The sequence below is a fragment of the Micropterus dolomieu genome, linkage group LG16 (genome assembly GCF_021292245.1).
Source record: "Micropterus dolomieu isolate WLL.071019.BEF.003 ecotype Adirondacks linkage group LG16, ASM2129224v1, whole genome shotgun sequence".
NCBI lineage: Eukaryota > Metazoa > Chordata > Actinopteri > Centrarchiformes > Centrarchidae > Micropterus > Micropterus dolomieu.
The window spans coordinates 21134804-21154017 of NC_060165.1; the positions used below are offsets into that span (position 1 = coordinate 21134804).

The 19214-nt window shown below is 40.3% G+C and overlaps 1 protein-coding gene and 1 long non-coding RNA gene across 8 annotated transcripts in view; one reads left to right on the forward strand and one right to left on the reverse strand.

Annotated features, from left to right (window-relative positions):
- The window catches only part of celf2 (cugbp, Elav-like family member 2), a 492311-nt gene that overhangs the window by 9794 nt on the left and 463303 nt on the right, over nucleotides 1–19214 (forward strand). The window lies entirely within an intron of this gene.
- On the reverse strand, nucleotides 4598–5338 carry LOC123985235. Its single transcript, XR_006828634.1, has 2 exons — nucleotides 5209–5338; nucleotides 4598–4756 (listed from the first exon to the last, which is right to left on the reverse strand). It is a non-coding gene; the product is annotated as an uncharacterized LOC123985235 (long non-coding RNA).

Genomic DNA, 19214 nt, shown 5'->3' on the forward strand with positions numbered 1-19214 from the left:
TTGTTTGTGGCTCTGGCGCAAAAGGTGACATTCCTATTCTTAAACCCCCATATGAAGCTCTGATTGGCTGTGGGGTTTTTTCAAACCAGGAAAACGGTCATCAATGGGCACAAAACTGGTCCTATTCGAATTACAGAAAGAATCTGGGACTAGGGGTGTGCGATATTGACAAAAGACATGTAGATAAACACCTAATTCACCAGTGCAAGCATTACTGACATCAAACAGTACAAGTATGAGTAAACCTTTTCATCCATCTCTTTAGCCGCGAGTTCTGTCATAGCTGTTGTCGTAATGGCTTTGATTTATAATCATTGTAGCGGTGTTTGTTTTTGTGCTCGCAGCTTGGCTGTTTTAGGCCTGTCGTGGACAGCAGAATCCCAAAGCTTTACATATTCTTAATATTCTGTGTGGTGGTTAGTTTGTAGTCTTCAAATTCAACTAATTTCCGACATAGTCTGCAGATTGATTTTGGGCAACATCTGTCTTTTTAACCCACGTCCATGTGAGTGATGTTGAGCCGCGTCTAGCAATCCAATCTAACAACGTAGATTGCAAGGCGTGATAATTCTTACACACGTGTACTGCACGCATGACCCATGACGCAGTTTGCTCTCATATCGTTAAAACAATAATTAAGATATGATTGTCTGGAACCAGGCAGGTTGATTTGTCAATTAACTAAACATTTATCAAAAACTATTTGAATAGTTGGTTAATTGTTTGTTGTTTATCAATCAAAGCAGAGTGCACATTCTCAAATGTGGAAACTTTCTGCTTTTCTCAGTGTGAAGCCATTGTTAAATGAATACCTTTTTTAGGTTTTATAACATTATAAAAAGAAAATCTTTGGGGGTTTGTACTGTTGGTTCGACTAAACAAGCAATTTGAAGATGCTGCTTTTTGAGAGATGGGCATTTTGACTATTTTCTGATATTTCACAAACTAAACAATTGATCAAATGTTAAAACTAATTGTCTGATTAATCTATATTGAAAATAGTGTTACTTGCAGCCCTAATTAAATGTAAAGTTCTTGTTCTAATCTGTCCTTTATATAATATATACGGTCTAGCAACCTTTTGATAAAGTTCTGTTAAATGCTGCTTGCTCTCATAGACATGCATGCATGCGAGCACACACACACATTCTGTCACAATGCATTAGGTATCAGAACTGTTCAGTGAGCAAATCAGATAAGGAGTGCACACACACACTCAGACATATACACAAGTGCTTGTTCTGCTCACTGACTTTCTGTTAGCACAGCCATCCGCTAATTAGATTCCATTAAAGGTGGCGTTCATAACTCCGGAGGTTTCTTTGGCTGACACACCACTCGATGTTAAAAATACTGCCAATTAGACACAGCTTCAACACACCATCACGTCCGACCACCCAGAAAGATGAGACCTCGCTCTGCCTCGACAGGCGTTCGACTTCCAACCACCAGCCAAAAAAGTCACAGAAGTTTTTCTCCTGTCTGTAATGGTCTGGCAACTCCTGGAAATTGAGGGTAGAGATAGAAATCATCCTCGCCGGGGGGCGAAGGAGAGGAAGCAGAGGGTTTATCAACAAAAGCAGCGCTTGGGGATTTAGTGGACAAAGTATCGGACTCCCCAGGTGGCTGATGGTAAGGCAAAGCAGGGGCTTTTCTCTGGCTAAATATCAGTGTTGTCTTCTCCTCTTCTCTGCTTTTGTCTCCCTTTGGTCTACGTATGGTGCAATCTTTACCTGTCACCCTATCTGAAGCACCTGCTATTAGCTTAGCCTGCTAAATTCTGATAAAAAGCTCGTGACAACATCTCAACCCTCTCCACCACCTTCACCTTCTTTGCATTTTGAAGAATAAAGAAGGGATGAAAAGGAGGAGAAAGAGTTGGTGGACTGGTATTTTGAGTATTCCCCCCCCCCCCCCCCCCCCCCCCCCCCACACCCACACCCACCCCCACCCCCTGTCTCTGCAGCTCCGTCTGTCAACACGCCAGCAGCATCTAAGCTAACCCGGGCCGGCATCGGAAATGTCACTCGGTGCATTAGCATTTAGCCACCACGCTCTGCTGTCAATCTGGGTTTATCTTTGACACCCCCTATGGTCTCTCACCTTAGCTCCCAGCCCCCCTCCTTCCCAGTTAGCCATTGTACTAATAAGGCAGGGGGACAGTAGAATTTATCAGGGCTAGACACTCCCGCCCCGCCAGCCATTACTCATCCACAGACCAGGACATGCCAACAGTGGCTAATTGCTTTCTTTAACACTGGCACATGTGACATTCAGCAGAGTCTTCACTGATGGGCTTTTCCTCACTGCAACATTATGGCACAGTGTGGGGTACATCAGAAACCGTTGACAGTTGTGGGTGCAAATCTGTATGGAAACATAACCTACACTAAAGGGACTAATACAGTAGATGAGAACCAGTTACTGTGAACAAGGTGGGGTTTTTGGGGGACTTTAATAGACCACTAACCACAAGTGTCCTCACCTGATAAGCAGAAGCCTTGCTAATTTGTTGAAATGACTAAAAAGACCCAGGTTTCCCTTCTGCTGACAAGCAAGCTTTTGCAGCCTGACCTGCAAAAATTAAACAAAATGGATCTCTGTGATACTGCTGAGGTGACCAGGTGGTATATTTAATAAATGATTTATGTTGAAATTTAGTTTGATAAATTGCAAATGTTGTTGTGAAAACCTGTGGACCTTCATTATGGGCACCACACAAATGGTCCCTGGAAACATTTTGCATGGCTTGTATCATATACCTGTTAATGTAAAAGTAAGGTAGGCACAGAGGAATCTGATTTAGGTGGCGAAATTGTACAGTAAGCAATTTCCCTTTGTTGTGAGCAAAGGGGATTATTCATCAAAGCGATGGTGGATGGTCCAATATCTAACAAAGCTCTTTGCTTTGTTTGGTGGCAAAAGATTAATGAACAGACTGGACTGACATTTCCAGCAGGAAGGACATTGATCTGGAGGCCTTCTGAAGATCCTCATTGTCCTGTTTACCCTGCAAACAATGGCTGACAGTGAGGAAATATGTATGCTATCTACCAATCTACCGACTATAAGCACAGTCGCTGTATGAACACACAGACACACTCACTAATCTAAAGGGCAAACTCAGAATTTCATAAGCTACTATATTTGTTATTAATCAGGAGTTCCTTCATAACATCTAAAGAGACACCCCCCCCCCCCCCCCCCCCCCTGTTTTTATGTGTTTTATTTAAGAAACTGACTGGCGCTTGCTGATAGAATTTGTTGGCGTCAGTTGAAAGTCAACCGGGACCTAAACTATTTCTTTTGGAAATCAAACAAATTCAAGCCATTTGGTTTCCTGACCTACAGTAAGAGTAGAAACAAGTAACAGAACTTTTTGGGGAGGATTTAAATGAGCCAACTGTCTCGATTCCCCCTTGACTTGATCTAGTATTGCAAACAAATGCTGACTGGGGGCTGTTGCCAATTTCAGGCAAACAAACTTTTTACATTTTCGTGGGTTTGGCAAGCAGATAAAACGGTTGAGCCCATTCTGTCACTATTATCAATAATAATGCACTCTCTTTTACTTATTTAATGTGGGCATCACTATGGCAAGTTGTGGCATTGAATCTGTCTTTGTCCAGTTTCATTTTCATTTTGTAGTTCTTGTAAAGATGAGTAAAGAATAGCAATACTGGCAGTGGTGTGCACATGGGGAGCAGGGGAAAATATCTGGTGTTTTTGCACCTGTGAGTGCTAAAGTTAAGTCCCCCCCAACTGTTCAGGATCGTAATGGGACATTTTCTTTATTAACTTTGTTTATTATGTACTGTCTTGCAAATGCACATGATGATTGGGTGTGGTTAAAAGTACAACAGACCTAACTATTCCTACCTGTGATGAGTGTGAAGGCGAAACAGACCATTCAATCCAGAGAGAACAGAGGAACAATTTAGAGCGTTTTTGAAAACTGCTGCATACAGTATGAGGCTAGGAGATATAGGAAGGCCAGACGATTAAAAAGAAAATCATTCAGGGGCAGTGTTCCTTCTCTGCTCGTGTTCTCTCCTCATTATTGGCTTTTTATTGTTTAGGTAGGACCCATTTGTGTTGTTTTTTTCTAACTTTATACAGCCCAAAAAATGTGCTGTCGTGAGAAATTTAGGGAAACAAACAAGAAAGGCTGTTAGGAAGTTTTTGTGGCAAATGATTTTGGATGCAGAATCACTGTCATACCATAGGGTTTAGTGAGTAGATGCAAGCTGTTGTTGAGAATTGTTTTCAGTCCAGATTTGCTACTCACGAGTATCTTTCTGGCCACTAACATCATTGAATGGAATCGGTACTGAAGGAGGCCGACATACTACTAACTATCTGTGGATTGTATGTGTTGTGTCTGAAAGAAATGGCCAAAAACTGCAGAGGCCGTCTGACCCCTAAGCCGGGTTAATGGCTCTTTGCCCTTTGCCACTCATTAACATAATAGTGCTGTCTGATTACAATGCCTAATGCGAGCAGATGGAGGCCCACTGTTGCTGCGCCAATCAAAATAATGTCATTATAGTGGAATAATGGTTGCGGTTGCCAGTAAAGCCAGAGAGGACGGGGGGGATAAAGGGAAAGACGGGTGTTTTTATTGTCCCCGAGAGGCCAGTATGATCCAATCAGCAGGGTGTGACTTACAGTCTGGGAGCCCGGAGCCCATGCATAGCACCTCCCCTCCACTCCAACTATCGCCTTCACAGACAGTCTGGGGAGCTGTGGGAGCAGCCTCCATAACGAGGAGAAAGGAACGGTACATAAACACGCTGAGAGTACAATAGCTTCTTTTCTGTTTCATTTTTGTGCAGTATGAATGAATAAGTGAGTGTGGATGAAATGCATTTGTGCTTGCGCAGGACTTTTGCATAGGCAGCTAATATTGTGCGTGTGTCTGTGTGTTTCTGCGTGTTTGGCCAGGTCTCCAGTTATTGCTTTTGAAGTTGTTAATTAAACCCTCAGCCATCTGGTAGCTCAATGAAATTACACTGAGCTTCTCAGCCATGAAAAAAACATGACTGACTGACTGACTAAATGAATAAATAAATAGATTAATAATTTAATAAATGCTTGAAATATCTCTTGTCTAAGTGAGGAAAAAAACAAGAAGTCTTATTAATGTAAATTTGGTGCTCTGTACTGTCAACCCTGTTGTGTGTGTTTGTGTGTAAGGGTGTGTGTTACCTTTTATTCATTCCTGTGCGTTTGTGCATGCTTACGAAGGCTTACAGGTGAATCAAAGACAGCTGTCAGTGTGTCAACCTTTGATCTCTCTCGATGTCTTCTTTCTCTCTCTATAGTTCTCCCTCTCTTCTTTCTCCTTTCTGTCACATGCACCATGCCTCCTAGCATGATAGAAAACACACCTTGTTTTAGATGTATGCGTGGATGCATCTCTTTGTAGATCATGAGTGCACCAATTCAGGAAGGGAAAATGTATTCGTCGTAATACATTTAATCTTTAATAGCCGACTTTTGAATGGCTGCTGCTGTTATATGAATCTACATAATATAGTGTACCACATGTTTTATTATTATTACACTGACATTTTCCATATGGTTGCTTACAAAATAATTGCATTTAGACTAATATCCATGATGAATTAATTCCACTATGAACAACAAAGTATTGGCCAATATTGAACATTGTTTCGTGAGATGTTCAGCCACTATCAGTAATCAATACAAACACGCTTTACTAGACTGTAATCCATTCATCAAACCAATAACTAACTGCAGTCAATGTCAGACAACCTTAACAGTCTTAGTGTTACCTAGTGTTTCTGTATTGGTGACAAAACATTTAAACAATAAACATGCTGTATTAGCAGTTTGAATTAAATGGAAGATCCCTGTGCTGTCCCGGGAAAATATTATGCCAAACTCCCTTAAGAAATATGACATATTACCAATTCCTTATGTGTCTGCGAAAACACTCTACTCATGTCGACAATGCTAATGTCGTGTATTTGTTAATAAAATTTAAGAAAAACTTGCTGGCTGCCATCAAGTACAACATTGACACATGTGTGGTACAAATAGGCAGGAATAAATACGTGCATGTGCAGTACCCCACAGCCAATTATAATTATATATTTCCTGAAAGGGAGCGTGGCTTGGGGGTGGGCTTGACTTTAGGTGCTGCAGGCTGGACCTACTGCAAAAAGTAGCAACCTTTGTACTGCAGCTGAGAGAAGTAAGGACACCAGACATTAGTGGATGTTGGTTTTAACTATAAAACCTAAGTTACGAATTATCTTCCAAGAATCTTACATAAATAAAAATCTGATGTAATTTTTTTTTCTACTTCAATTTGGACATAAGATCCTGTAAAAATTTGGGAAATGTAAATATCATTTACTGAGGTAGCTACTGTGTCTTGACTTGCATTAGCACACTGTGGGAAGTGCTGCAAATTAATAAGCAAGACTGCTTTATGGCAATATTTGATCTTTGCATGCATTATTGTGAGGGTGTTGTTTTTCCTTGGGTTTGATTAGCTGGACAGGCAGAAAATGTACTATGTCATCATATGAAAACATAGATCTATGCGCCCTACCCTTCAAAGCAGTTAAATCAGTTGACTTTTTAATATCTTTCATTCACATGTATAGTCTTTATCAGTAAAACTCTTAACAATAATACCTATCAGGATCCTTCCTGTTTTATGCTTCTATGACATTGTGTTTGTCTATAGTTGTAGTGAAAAGTGGAAAGACAGCTTGGTGCATGCTGTGACTGGGTGGATACAGACACTGATACTGCGACTGACAGACTGTTATCTGGTAAAATTACTGTAATAACAGTTTCTTTTGAGCTAGTGTTGGAAAATGCAAGGGAAAGACAGACGGAGACGGAAAGAATTTATTTACAGTAACTTGGAAAAGTCATGTCATTGTATTGATGCCAGATTTTGTAGCATGACAATTAATGAATGACAAGTAAGTATCTTAGAAAAGGCTACATTTGAATAAAACAAAAGCTTTTCCACTTAGCCTCCCTGTGAAATGTCTGCGTACAGAATATACATGTAGTCTACAACTTGCTGTTTCCCAGAAAGACAAAACCTACACTCAAAAAATCCAGGACTAGTTAACAATTTAATTAATTTTTTTACGTCATTTTTAAGACATCATCTGGTCTTCAAAGTACAAATGTGTTTCTAATTAAAACATGAATTTGGGAGTAGAGATTCTTCTAATGTAATGCTCATGTAATACTTGGTTAAGAACAGTTGCAAATTCAATAAAATAAAAATTACTTAGATGGGATAAATTAATTTTATACATGAGCATTGACAGGAGCAGAAGCATGAATTTCTCAGAGCTTTGCATTTCCTACACTTTATTTGTAACCTCGTCTAAAAGGCTTATGTGACACCAGGCTGCCCATTTGTGCTATACAAATCTTCTGTGATCTGTGGATGATGAGGATTCTTTCTGGACTATGCAGGCTTTTATTATGATGGGTTACATAGAGATCTAACTGGTGAGCAACAACTGTCTGGATGCGTGGTCTCCTGCATCTGCATTTGCGCTACCAACAAAGTGGGTTGGAATTTAACAATAACCGCTGACACTGCAATAACTTGTCATTTTTAACTATACTGCAGAGGCAAATTTTAAGATGCGAGTGGGAGGCTTTAACCTGAACCAGCTGGGAGACAAAAAGGAGAGAGACTGTTTTTGCGTGGTCAAGAGTGAGAGAAATATGAGATGGTTGCAAAAGGGATAAAAGGATATCAGAGTGAAAGAGTTAGGGATGCTGTCATTTGATACTTTAGGTGGAAATAACAGGAAATAAGTGGAGTGAGGAAGAGAGAAGAAAAAGTGCAAATGGAATCGGATAGATGCAGAGATATCCACTATGCTATTTCTCCAGTAATGTAGTGGTAAATTAAATATGACTTCAGTTTAATATTTTATTATTTTTTTATATATTACATCAGATTATGACTTAAGAGGTTATATCCAGTGAAGTTATCAAACATTCAATGTACAATATGTCAGCTCTAAAAGGAGGGTAAACCTCTAAATATACACATATTAACACATAAACACATGTGCTAAATATTTTATATAAAGTATCATTCAAAAAGGTAATTGCATTCATAGAATGAAGGGCAACTGCAAAGCAAAAGTATGTAGGGACATTAGTCAGTGCTCTCCCTCTCCGTCCTTTTTTCTCTGTTGTTCTGTGATGAGATTCCATTAGACGCCATTAAATCTCTGCCTAAGAGCCCTCTGAAGCTTCACAATTACAGAAATAAAAAAATCACAATCCTCATTGAGCGCTCCTCTGCATTAGGGGCTGCCTGGAGTCGCGTGGGAGCTGTTACGCAGAGCCCCGGCACAGACCGAGTCAGAGGCTCTGCAGAGCTGCAAAGCACAGCTCATTAGAATGACTAAGAGCCCGAATGAAGGCCCTTATGTGAAAGCCATAATGGAGCAGGGCTCTTGTGCCGGAGCCGTAATGGAGGCTCTTGTGCAGTTGCGCTCGTCTCCCCTCCGCACAGCAGAGGCTTGAGCTGAAACTGCGCGGCTGGAGAGCTGACCCCTGCCGAGTGGCCGCTGAGGTGCTCTAAACGCAGTGTGGCTATTGTGCTGGCTGGCTAGTCACAGAGCAGAGGGCTTTCACAGTCGTCTGTCACTCAGTGAAGTGTGCAGAGGTGGTTTGTTAAATGAATATTTGACCAAGTATAAGGTTAGACCAATGTACTGTATATAATTTTGCGGACATTAGCCTTTAAATAAATATTAGGTTTTCTCCAGTGATGTTATCATTTTTAAAGGTTCAGTGTGTAATATTTATGAGGATCTATTGACAGAAATAGAATGCAATATAATATCCATAACTATGTTTTCAGTGATGTATAAAAACCTCATAATGAACAGTTATGTTATTATTACCTTTTTAGAATGAGCCATTTCTACATCTATACATCGCGGGTCCTCTTACATGGAAGTTGCCATGTTGCACCGCCATGTTTCTACAGCAGCCCAAATGGACAAACTACTACAGGGCGCGTTTTGTCACTATGTTAAATACGTAGTAGTAGTCTGGTTTATTAGAAGTAAGAATTGAAGTTTGGACAATAAGAGGAGATTATTTAGTCGATAGTGTCCACAACCGTAGCTTCTCCTATGCGCTTGCAAAGTGAGGGGGGAGCAGTGACTGATGGTGCATTCATGTGGTGTCGGAATAATCTGAATTATTTTTTCCCTCTTTGAATCTTTATCGACAAGAGAGGAATAAAGTGTACATGGAACATAAAGAAGTACACAGAACAGTATACAAATATATAAGAAGACACAAATAATATAAACTTTGCCGGGTGTAGTCTATATTATCTAAAGATATTAAAAGAGGACCATATGTTGACAATTTTCACAGCCTTTTTGTTGGTAGGTTTAGAATATAAATTGATATAATGTACAACCTCATGGAGAAAAAGTACAAGGGTATGATAAAGTAGATGTTTTTGTCAGTATCAGATCAATTAAGTCTACAATAGTAAAATATAGGATTTTAGAGTTGCAACCATGATTTAATTCTCAGTTTAATTCAGTGTGGCGGCCCGCCACAATATCTACACTGATCGCCACATATTATTTATCTTTTTAAATAATGCTGTACATAATGAGTAGTCAATATCGGCCATTGGATTGGTGTTGAAATTTCTTGCTTTACCACTTCCTTGTTCCAATCCACATTTCTCAGTCCCTGAACAAATTCCTCTGTATTTTCTCTACAGCTGGCTTCATGACATTGTAGCATTTGAACTTCAGTAGCCAGAGTTTATGATGACATTTGTAAAGTGCACAAAGTCAGCCACAATTCTTTTAAGTTGGTTGATTCAGCTTTCTCTTGACACAACTGTTGTTTGGTCTATCAGACATGAACCATTACTTTCAGTAGGTGCAGGCTTTATATTTCCCAACAGTGATACCCACGTAGAATAGAATAGAACTTTATTTTCATTGTTTGGTAACAACGAAACACTGTTCAGCAGCTCTGGGTCGACAGCGAGACATAAATACAGCAATATAATAAATACTTTGAGGTGTAAGAAGACACTACATGTGTGTTTTTACCCACAAACTGTAAATGGCAGTGGTGGCCCAAAGGTTAGAGAAGTGAGCTTGTGACCAGGAGCTGGTTCAATTCCCAGACCGCCAGGATAAAACCTGGGTGTGGAAAGTAAATCAAGCAGTGCTTGCACTCATTTACCACCACTGAGGTGCCCTTGAGCAAGATCCATAGCCCCAACAGCTCCAGTGGAGCTACTTAGTGGCCAGTTATACTGGGCAGCTTCCAGGTGTGAATGTTTGTGAATGTGATCAGGGCGGCAGGAGAGGCTTTTTCTCAGTGAAGCTCCCTGTCAGGTCTTGGATTCGATTCCTCGATGCATCACGTTGCGTCACGATGCATCACCTCAAGGGTGGGAATTTCTAGGATACCTAGGATACAGATGTATTTTTCTCACTGTTTGACTATTTGGTACTTTCAAAAGTATTTTTAACAATCCAAAGTAGTGGGTAGTAATCAAATGCAGCTATTTAATGTTATTTCATATAAATGTAGCTAACATTGCATAGCATTATTACAGCGTTATTACTGACCCCTGCTGTTGCTGCTGCTGTTATTAGTATAGAGTCAGATACGTGTTGAACTACGCACTTTACAATGCTCCAGCCAAACCACTTTCACTCCACCTTAATATATCTGTTCCTTTCTTTATCTCGTATAGTGTAGTAATATGTTTGTGTCTTGTCCTGTAAGTTGGTTATTGTAATCTTATGTTGAGCACCATGGGCCTTGAGAAACAGCATTTCATTCATTTGTGTACTAGATATGTGGATGAATGACAACAAATCAACAGCAGCCAAATAACATCCTACTCAGCTTCCAGACCGCAGTCTGAAGAGGAAATGTTTTCTAGCGCTAACGGCCTTTTATAGTAGTAGTAGTTTTTTCGTTCCGTGAACATCTAGATGATCGATTATTATTTGTTAATCGATTCATAATCGTCCAATCCATCGCGATGCATCTAAAAATCAATTATTTTCCACACTCCTTTATATGTAGAATTTTTTTAGAGATAACAAAAACTATTTCAGACAACTATATTCATCTGGTAGTCATCAGAACCTTCGTTTTTTTTTGTCCGAGCAATGCGTTATGGTAGTTATAACTAGTGTTGTAGTACTCGACCACTTTTTGATGGTCTTGGTCTCGTCTCTGTCTCGACCGCCTTTGTACTCCGTCTTGTCTCGGTCTCGGACATTGAGGACACAGAATTTTATTTCAAGACCACAACTTTGGGAATATCAATAAATTGCTTTTGCATTGTCTGAATTGTTAGCATCCTAACTTTGATTGGAAGTGAAACTTATTGCTTCAAATACAACCAATAACCCTAATTAAACATGTGTTGTTCCCTAACTGTCACCCCTCCCCGCAATGCTTACGTTGATTTCAGCTCTGAGTGTTTGTATGTGGTTGTTTTAATGGGAATGTGGATCTTTCAGATCACTTTGAGAAGTACCTATGATCTCGTTCCACATTTTATTGCGTGCCATGCAATGCAAGGAACTGGTCTTGGTCTTGACTCGGTCTCGCCCACCCTCGACTGCTCTCAGCCCCTAAAAGTCTTGGTCTTGTCTCAGTCTCGATAAACTCTGGTCTTCGTCTTGACTTGGTCTCGGTTTGGGCGGTCTTGACTACAACACTAGTTGTAACTGCTAGTGTAATTTGAGTCAACTGTATACAGGGGTTAATAAATCTCAGTAAACATTCTCCTAACACTACAAATGGCAAACACAAATTATGTATTGGATTTTGTAGTGAGAGTGAATGATCTTGGGCACAGTTTCACATTTTGTCTGTATTGTCCAAATGCTGTTTTAGGGGCCTTTCCGTCAACAACAATACAATTCTGAGGGAAAACGCAGATTTTTCTCTGAAAATAAGAACAGCTGCCGGTGTTGTTTTTCATTAAAAAAAACAAACTTTAATAAAGTACTTGCTGTTTTAATTTAATCTCAGGAACATAATGATTCTTGACTTGTTTCAAGTCGAAACTTTTGATTAAATTATTTCTCATGAACCTGTTTAGTGACACATTTTAATTCAGTCAGGTATTATCTGTTGCCATAGATGTCTCTGTATAAATATATTCTCAGCTGCGAGGTTGACAAGCGGAGTGTTCTCACAGCCTTTCTAATTTCTCTCTGTTAAATATCACTAGTCCTACTGCTGCTTAAATGCAACCCTGTTTTTAGCAGAGTGACATTTAAAAGAAACACAAGACCTTTTGCAACACAGGCTCTGTGAAAAATGAAACTCTTGAAATCTCTTGCATGAACCGCTAAAGCTCTGCTTTAATTATAGGAGCGTTAAAGTTAAAACTCATATTCATGTCAGTGGAGGTGGAGAAGATTAATTTGTGCAGTCTAAAAATGGATGAAACATTTAACTTGTGAGGGAGGAATGTGTGTATCATTCGTGCTCATTCCTGTAATATGGACGAGATTGTTGGCAGTCGTGAATGCCAGGTCATCTCACTCTGTACTTTGCTGTGTGTGTGTGTGTGTGTGTGTGTGTGTGTCTCTCTCTGCGAAAGTGTGTGTGTTTCCCGTCTGCATCTCTATCTCAGTGTGTGGGCACATGAGCCGCAAAGCTGTTGCATGGCCTCATCGATTTCATGCCCTCTTCTCACATCTATTCACATCTCCTCTTCGACTCACCTCCCTCTTCCCGGTCCTCCTCCTTCTCTTTTGGTCCGTTGCCCATGGCGATAGCTCACCTCGGTAACCAGTGGCTGAGCAGGAAGTGGGAGGCGGCCCGGTGAGAAGAGGACCTCCCGTGAGTGTTGTGTAAGCGGTCACATGACAGGGGGGGGCTTCGATTTCCACCAGCAGGTAGGGTTAGGGGTCGATGGTGAGGGTCTTGTTCGCTGCAGGCTTTAAAAAGCAGAAGGAGTACGTTAAACATCTTATCGATCCACATGCTCCTTTGAGGCCGGAAACCACAGATAAAAAGTACACAATCAAAAAGCTTGCACACATAAACCCTCAAATCACATGGATAGGTGGAAGCAGAGTGAGTTGAATAAAGGAACGAACTAGAACAGGCGACTTTGAGGGAATAAGAGCAAGGGTTTCTCAGAAGCACCTTACAGGGGTTTCATGTCTCTCTGCCAGATGTGAATACTTTGGGAAGTAGGCCAGTGCATCCTAGTGGGAGACTGGGTTATTTTCAGCTGGGGGATTGTACCAGAGGAAGCCTTCAAATGATGATGGCGGGGGGGCCGTCATATACAGAGGGCCATTCCTCATTTTAGAAACCATTAACTATTCTGCTTATCCACAGAATCAAGTGTTCAGAGCTTAGGAAAACTGGCTTCTTCAGTGGGTGTGATACTGTCAGCTCAGGGATAACGGTTTGATACTTTTGCAAAATTGGAGTGTAAACTGACTGTAAAAATTCACATTATAATTCTCTTTACATGGTAAATATGCAAAAACTTAGAGTAACATTCTCCTAAATATGCCACAAATCTCAATTTTAAAGAAAACCTTAAGAGCAGACTGGAGTACAATTCTACAACAATACAGCAACCACTGGAGGTCAGCAAAAACATCAAACAAGCACAATTGTGTTGAGGTCTTTTAAGCATCTTCACAAAAACATTTTGGATATCTTGGGGAGGACAACAATTTTTTCTTGTCATCCTGTCAACATTGTCAAGCACTAGTTGTGGTCTTTGACAGCTGAAAGTTATGACATTGTTACACTAGTAGGGATTGCTTTATTCTTTAGTATTGCCTATGGACTTGTATTGAATATTATGAATATTCTAGTTGCAAACTCATAAAATAAGGTGTTTGCTTTGCATATAAATAGTTTATTCTCATGTTTTGCGAAAATTAGTCCAAGCCTGATATACATTAATAATAAGAGGAAATTTTTTTTTAATACTGTCGTATTAATTTTAACCATGTTGCCCAACCATAACATTCATGGTGATGTACACCAGCCAGTGTATGTGGCTGCACTTTTGTCTGTTTCCATGGCAGGAGAGTCTGCAAGCATGCCATGCATTCCTGTGACCAAGCATGACCCTCTGTGTGTGCATGTGCGTGTTTGTGCGTGCATGTTGCTAGCGGCTGCATGGGGCTCAGTGCTTACTCAGTAATTCCTTGGTCCCAGGCTGTGTATTAGCGGCTGATCCAGCCGACTGGGCCAAGCATCCACATTCAGTCGGCTTGGGATCTGCAGCTCAGAGCAGGATGCTGCCCAGGCTCTCTGATGCTTCCCTAAGCTCTCTAGCACAGAGCAATTTACTGGCACCGGATTGGCACAATCAGTGTGTGCGTGTTTGTGCTCATTTCACTTTACTCCTGTTTTTTGTCATCTTTCTAGCCTGTTCTCTACCTCGGTCATTGGCCTGTCATGGCCTGACCTGGCTAGGTTAGCTGTTGCAGTGCCCCTCGCTCTTCTTTCATGCCAGGCCAAGCTGACAGTGACACTAACAACCAGAAACATCAGGATTTCTCACAGCCTCTGTTTTCTAAAATGCTGTCTGTATTTCACATTATTTGTGATGGCCCATGTTGTTTTTGTCTCTTTTTTTCTCTGAACTTGATTTATCTTTTTTCAACTTGAAATGTCTGGGAATACCATGACCTCCACTGTCTTAACTGTTGATGAATAAGATATTTTGTTTTGCATCTTTGCCACTTGGTAATTTGCTAACAGGGCCCACTGGACTGTTAGATTCTGTACTCTGTTATGTGATTTATTGTGAGTTTCTGTCAGTGTCCATCCATGTCTGTGTGTGGTTAAAGCAGCCAGTCAGTCTGCCAGCCGGTCCAGCTCTCTGAAATGCAGCTAAATTGGCTCATTTAGGTAAACATTCAGTCCAGGGCTGTCTTGCCCAACCTCGACCTCAAACAACAACAAGTCTACAGGAGCTTTGGAAGGCTCCATATTGCCAAACTACAGGCATTGTTAGAAACCAAAACAAGACAAACAGAAGCTTTGTTTGACAGACATATTGTGTTTAGGATAAAGATGTGTTTGACAGAGAGCGACAAAGTTTATTTCTGATTGTCTCATAGCATTCTTAGATTCTTGTTGTTGTTATAGTGATAATAAGTCAGCTAGTGTATGTGGGGTAATGATGGAGCACAAAAGCCCACATATATTCAGATAAATCATGGCTACAAGGAGATTTGTCATCTCCTTGTAAATTGTGCAGTGGAGTCCGTTCACGCTCACTCTGTTGACGCTTATTTTTGTATGGTTTCCTGAAACCATTAGCTGTCGCTTTGCGGAATAATGTAAGTAGCAATTGCAGTTAATGCAAGTTAATTGAAGTGCAAACGTTTTTATACTGTCTACTATCTTGTACTACTTCCAAAATGATGGTACCAGAAATCTGTGACCCCTCGACCGTCTTGTTTTTGTTGACCTCCAGTGGTTTAACTTCTCACCTTGCTGCAGTGATTTGGATGTTGTCTAGGACCCCATGGCATCTCTCTTGGGTTACAGTTGCAATAAATAAGCACACTTCTGATCACAACCAACCACATCCATAAGTAATGCTCAGTGGGGTCAGAGGGGAAATGGGCTTGGAACGGTTGACCAGAGAAGGCAGTGAAACAGCTTCTTCTGTCATTTCAGTTATCCCTTAATTGATTTTTGGAGTATCTAGTTACACAATGAACTGAGCAAAATCAGAGGCAGGTTAGTTCATGTTCCCCAGCCATAAGAACCAAATAGTAGTCCTGGGGACACACTGAGGGTTGCTTGCTGTTGGTTGCAAAAGCTTGGCGGTCTCTCAGACTGGGTTTTCAAAATGTTTGAAACATAGGTCACAAATTGTGATTGTCACAAAGTGTGTGAAAGTGCATATAGTCTTGGTTGGTGTTATTTGAATAGAATTAACATCTGATGTCCCTTTGTACAGAAGGATGGAGTCAGTATAAAGCTTTCTCAAGTTCAATGATAGATCTTTACTGATAGCCAGCTGGTTGGGCTCAAAGTAGACAGCAGGACTGAAATCCAGTCAAATTTGTAGAGTTTAGTGGAATTAGTGGATCTTACCCTTGTGTTTACTCATAGCTCTTGAAAATAAACTTAACTTAGTGTATTTGCCAGTATTTATCTAATTCTAGTATTTTGTAATGCCAGTGGTTGATGCTTGGAAAATTAGGTAAACACAGCACACAAGAAATCTAACATTTATTGCATAAGACATTTAGTTCCTATATCTTCTACCCTGTTTATGCGCAATATCTGTCCTCAGTGGAGTTTGCTCCTCCATTCATCGCACTAAAATACATTTCAGAGCACAAGCCAGTATCATCTGAGCATTATCTTATGAAGCCAAAACTGGGAAGGAGATGCTGCTCCTTTGTGTTTGAGCTGGTAATCTAAATTGTTTTCCCCTCAGAATGTTTGATGAGCAAGTCACTGTAAACGGCAAACATAATCAACAGCCACTGAACGTATCATCATGGTAAATCAGTTGTACCTACTGTATATGCCGGTGTATGCTGTGAATATAGGTCACAGGATATGATTTGAGAGCATGATTGGGAAACAAGTGAAATCACATAATTCCTCTATCAGATAATAAGCCTAAATATTCAGCAGATACATCTCTGCTGCGCATGTAGGTGCACATGAATGAACACAGTAAATTATCTTATTTGTTTGCTTGTATGATAGATCTGATGGGAATGCAAAACCTTTTGCAGTCAAGGAAGAAGATAGTCTGCTTCTTTAAAACAGTATGTCAAAAGCTTATACAGGCTTTTTGATTAGATTCAAAGTGAGCTTTTACTTCACCTGTAATACATGAAGAAATGAGTGTAGTAAGTGGCAGTGGGCAATATGTTTTATACACAAAAATCTCTGTAATTTTTGTTATTAGATGTATTATATGTTGACTGTGGGAATAATGAGGTTTGAAAGATGAAATACAGAGCATTACACCATTGGCGGTGATGTTTTTCTTCTAAAACGATATTCTCAGTCTAATGTTAATGAAAAGAATAATTGATAAATCAACTGAAAGAAGATTAATCAGCATTTTCATAGTCAATTGATCATTGATCATAAAGCTAGGGGAGGCAATTTGTTTCAGAAGCATTTTCTTGACAAAAATCCGTAAATCAAAGGCTTGGACACAAAAATGAGAAACAAATCCGGTACCTGTGGCTGTCGCAGGACTGTAATGAGCACGATCTGGCCTGCCTGCCTACCTGCATACCAGCATGCCTGTCTGCCTGTCTGCCTGTCTGCCTGTCTGCCTGTCTGCCTGTCTGCCTGTCTGCCTGTCTGCCTGCCTGCCTGCCTGCCTGCCTGCCTGCCTGCCTGCCTGCCTGCCTTGCTACCTGTGCACACTCTGCCCATGCAAATGTGTTTTTGGGGAGTAGCTTTGGAGGGCGGCCTGAAGGTAGGGGGTGGGATCTTTCCAGTTGGATACTTTAAATATCTGGCTGTCTCTTGCTAGTTTCTCCAACATTGGCTACCCTTGCTTTAAGTCATTAATCAAGCAAAAATACCAAATATTAGTTTGTTGCAGCCTCTGAAATATGAGGATTGTTATATCGGCATTCGTTTGTTTGATTTATGTCACTATAAATTGAACATTGCTGAATAATTTTCATTATTTTCTGATATTTTATAAACCAAACTATCAATTAGTTGAAAGAATAATTGACAAATGAATTCATAATGAACTGTGACTCACATTTTATCATTCAGCTTTGACTTTGATAGCTTTTTTTGGCTCCTGGATTGGCTGACGGTCAGCAGTCGCCTTTTCCAGCCCTCACACTCACCCTCTGGTTAAAACAACAATCCTGGATATTATTTTCAATATGTTCCAGATTCCTCTTTGCCTTGAACACAAGTGCCAGAAATTCCATCTCTCAGATTAGCTCACTTGACATTTGACAGATCAGAATATATTTGCATATATCTTAGCACGGGTCTGCGCACGTGAAACATGTGATTGTTTGTGTGTGTTTGTGGTCGGACGTTATTTGTGCCCTGGCATCCATCAGGACCCAGCTGTGCTGGCGTTTCTTCCATCACAGGAAAGTTAGCTCTTTGTGAGGTAATTAAAGTGGAAGCATCTGTTCCAACTCTACACATCTCACACCTGAGCTGCTACTAACTCGACCAGCAACCAGCAGCCAAGCTGCCCTTTGGTGCTGAGGCTGAGGACATATGAAATCAATGGATTTTCATGGATTCCAAGATCAGACAGAGTCACTGCCAGTTTGTGGTAGCCATACAGATAATCTTGTCCTTTTGTGAGAATTCAGGAATTTTCCCTCATGATTAACTTGGGACAGTCACGATTATATCAGTCGTGACTGTTTTGACAGAGTCTGGATTAGACCTAACAGACTTGAGTGGCATCCAAGAGAAGAGGAAAGATCAAGCCCTTTTATTTAACTCCAGCACCTTCTCTTGTTCTTGCACTCTTGTTTGTAACATTGAGTCCACACCAAACAGCTTTAACTCCCAGCTCATTAGCTGGTAGAAGCTTTCATATTTATTAACAAAAACTCAAAAGAAATAGATGTCACAAGATTTCCTACAGCTAAATGCTGATAAGAGAATATTGATCATAGGCGAAGATGGTCTTTGTTCTCTGCCTCATTCAATAACTCCACGTGGCTGAAATCTGGGTGTCATTTTTGACCAAAACTTCAGCTTAGACAAACAGGTTAAATCAATGGTTCTGTTCTGCTTTCATCATTTTAGAAGCATGTCGCGGATCAGATCATTTCCTTTCTGCCAAAAATCTGGCATAACTAGTTGACTTAGATTACTGTAATTCCCTGCTCTCTGGTATCAGTAAAAATTCCTCTCCCATCTCCAGCCCATCCAAAACTCTGCTGCCAGGATTGTGACTCGGACTAAGAAACATGAGCCCATCACGCTGATCCTAGCCTCCCTACACTGGCTCTCTGTTGCGATTTTCAAGATATAATACTCTGCAAACTCTGTTTCATCTTTTAAATCACATTTAAAAATGGCTTTTTGTTGATTTTAATTTATGTTTTATAACATTTTAGTTAATTTGTGGGTTTTTTTATGTTTAGTTTTTATGGCTTTTAGTTCATTTTATTCTGCTGAAATGTTTTATTCTTTTATTTCTT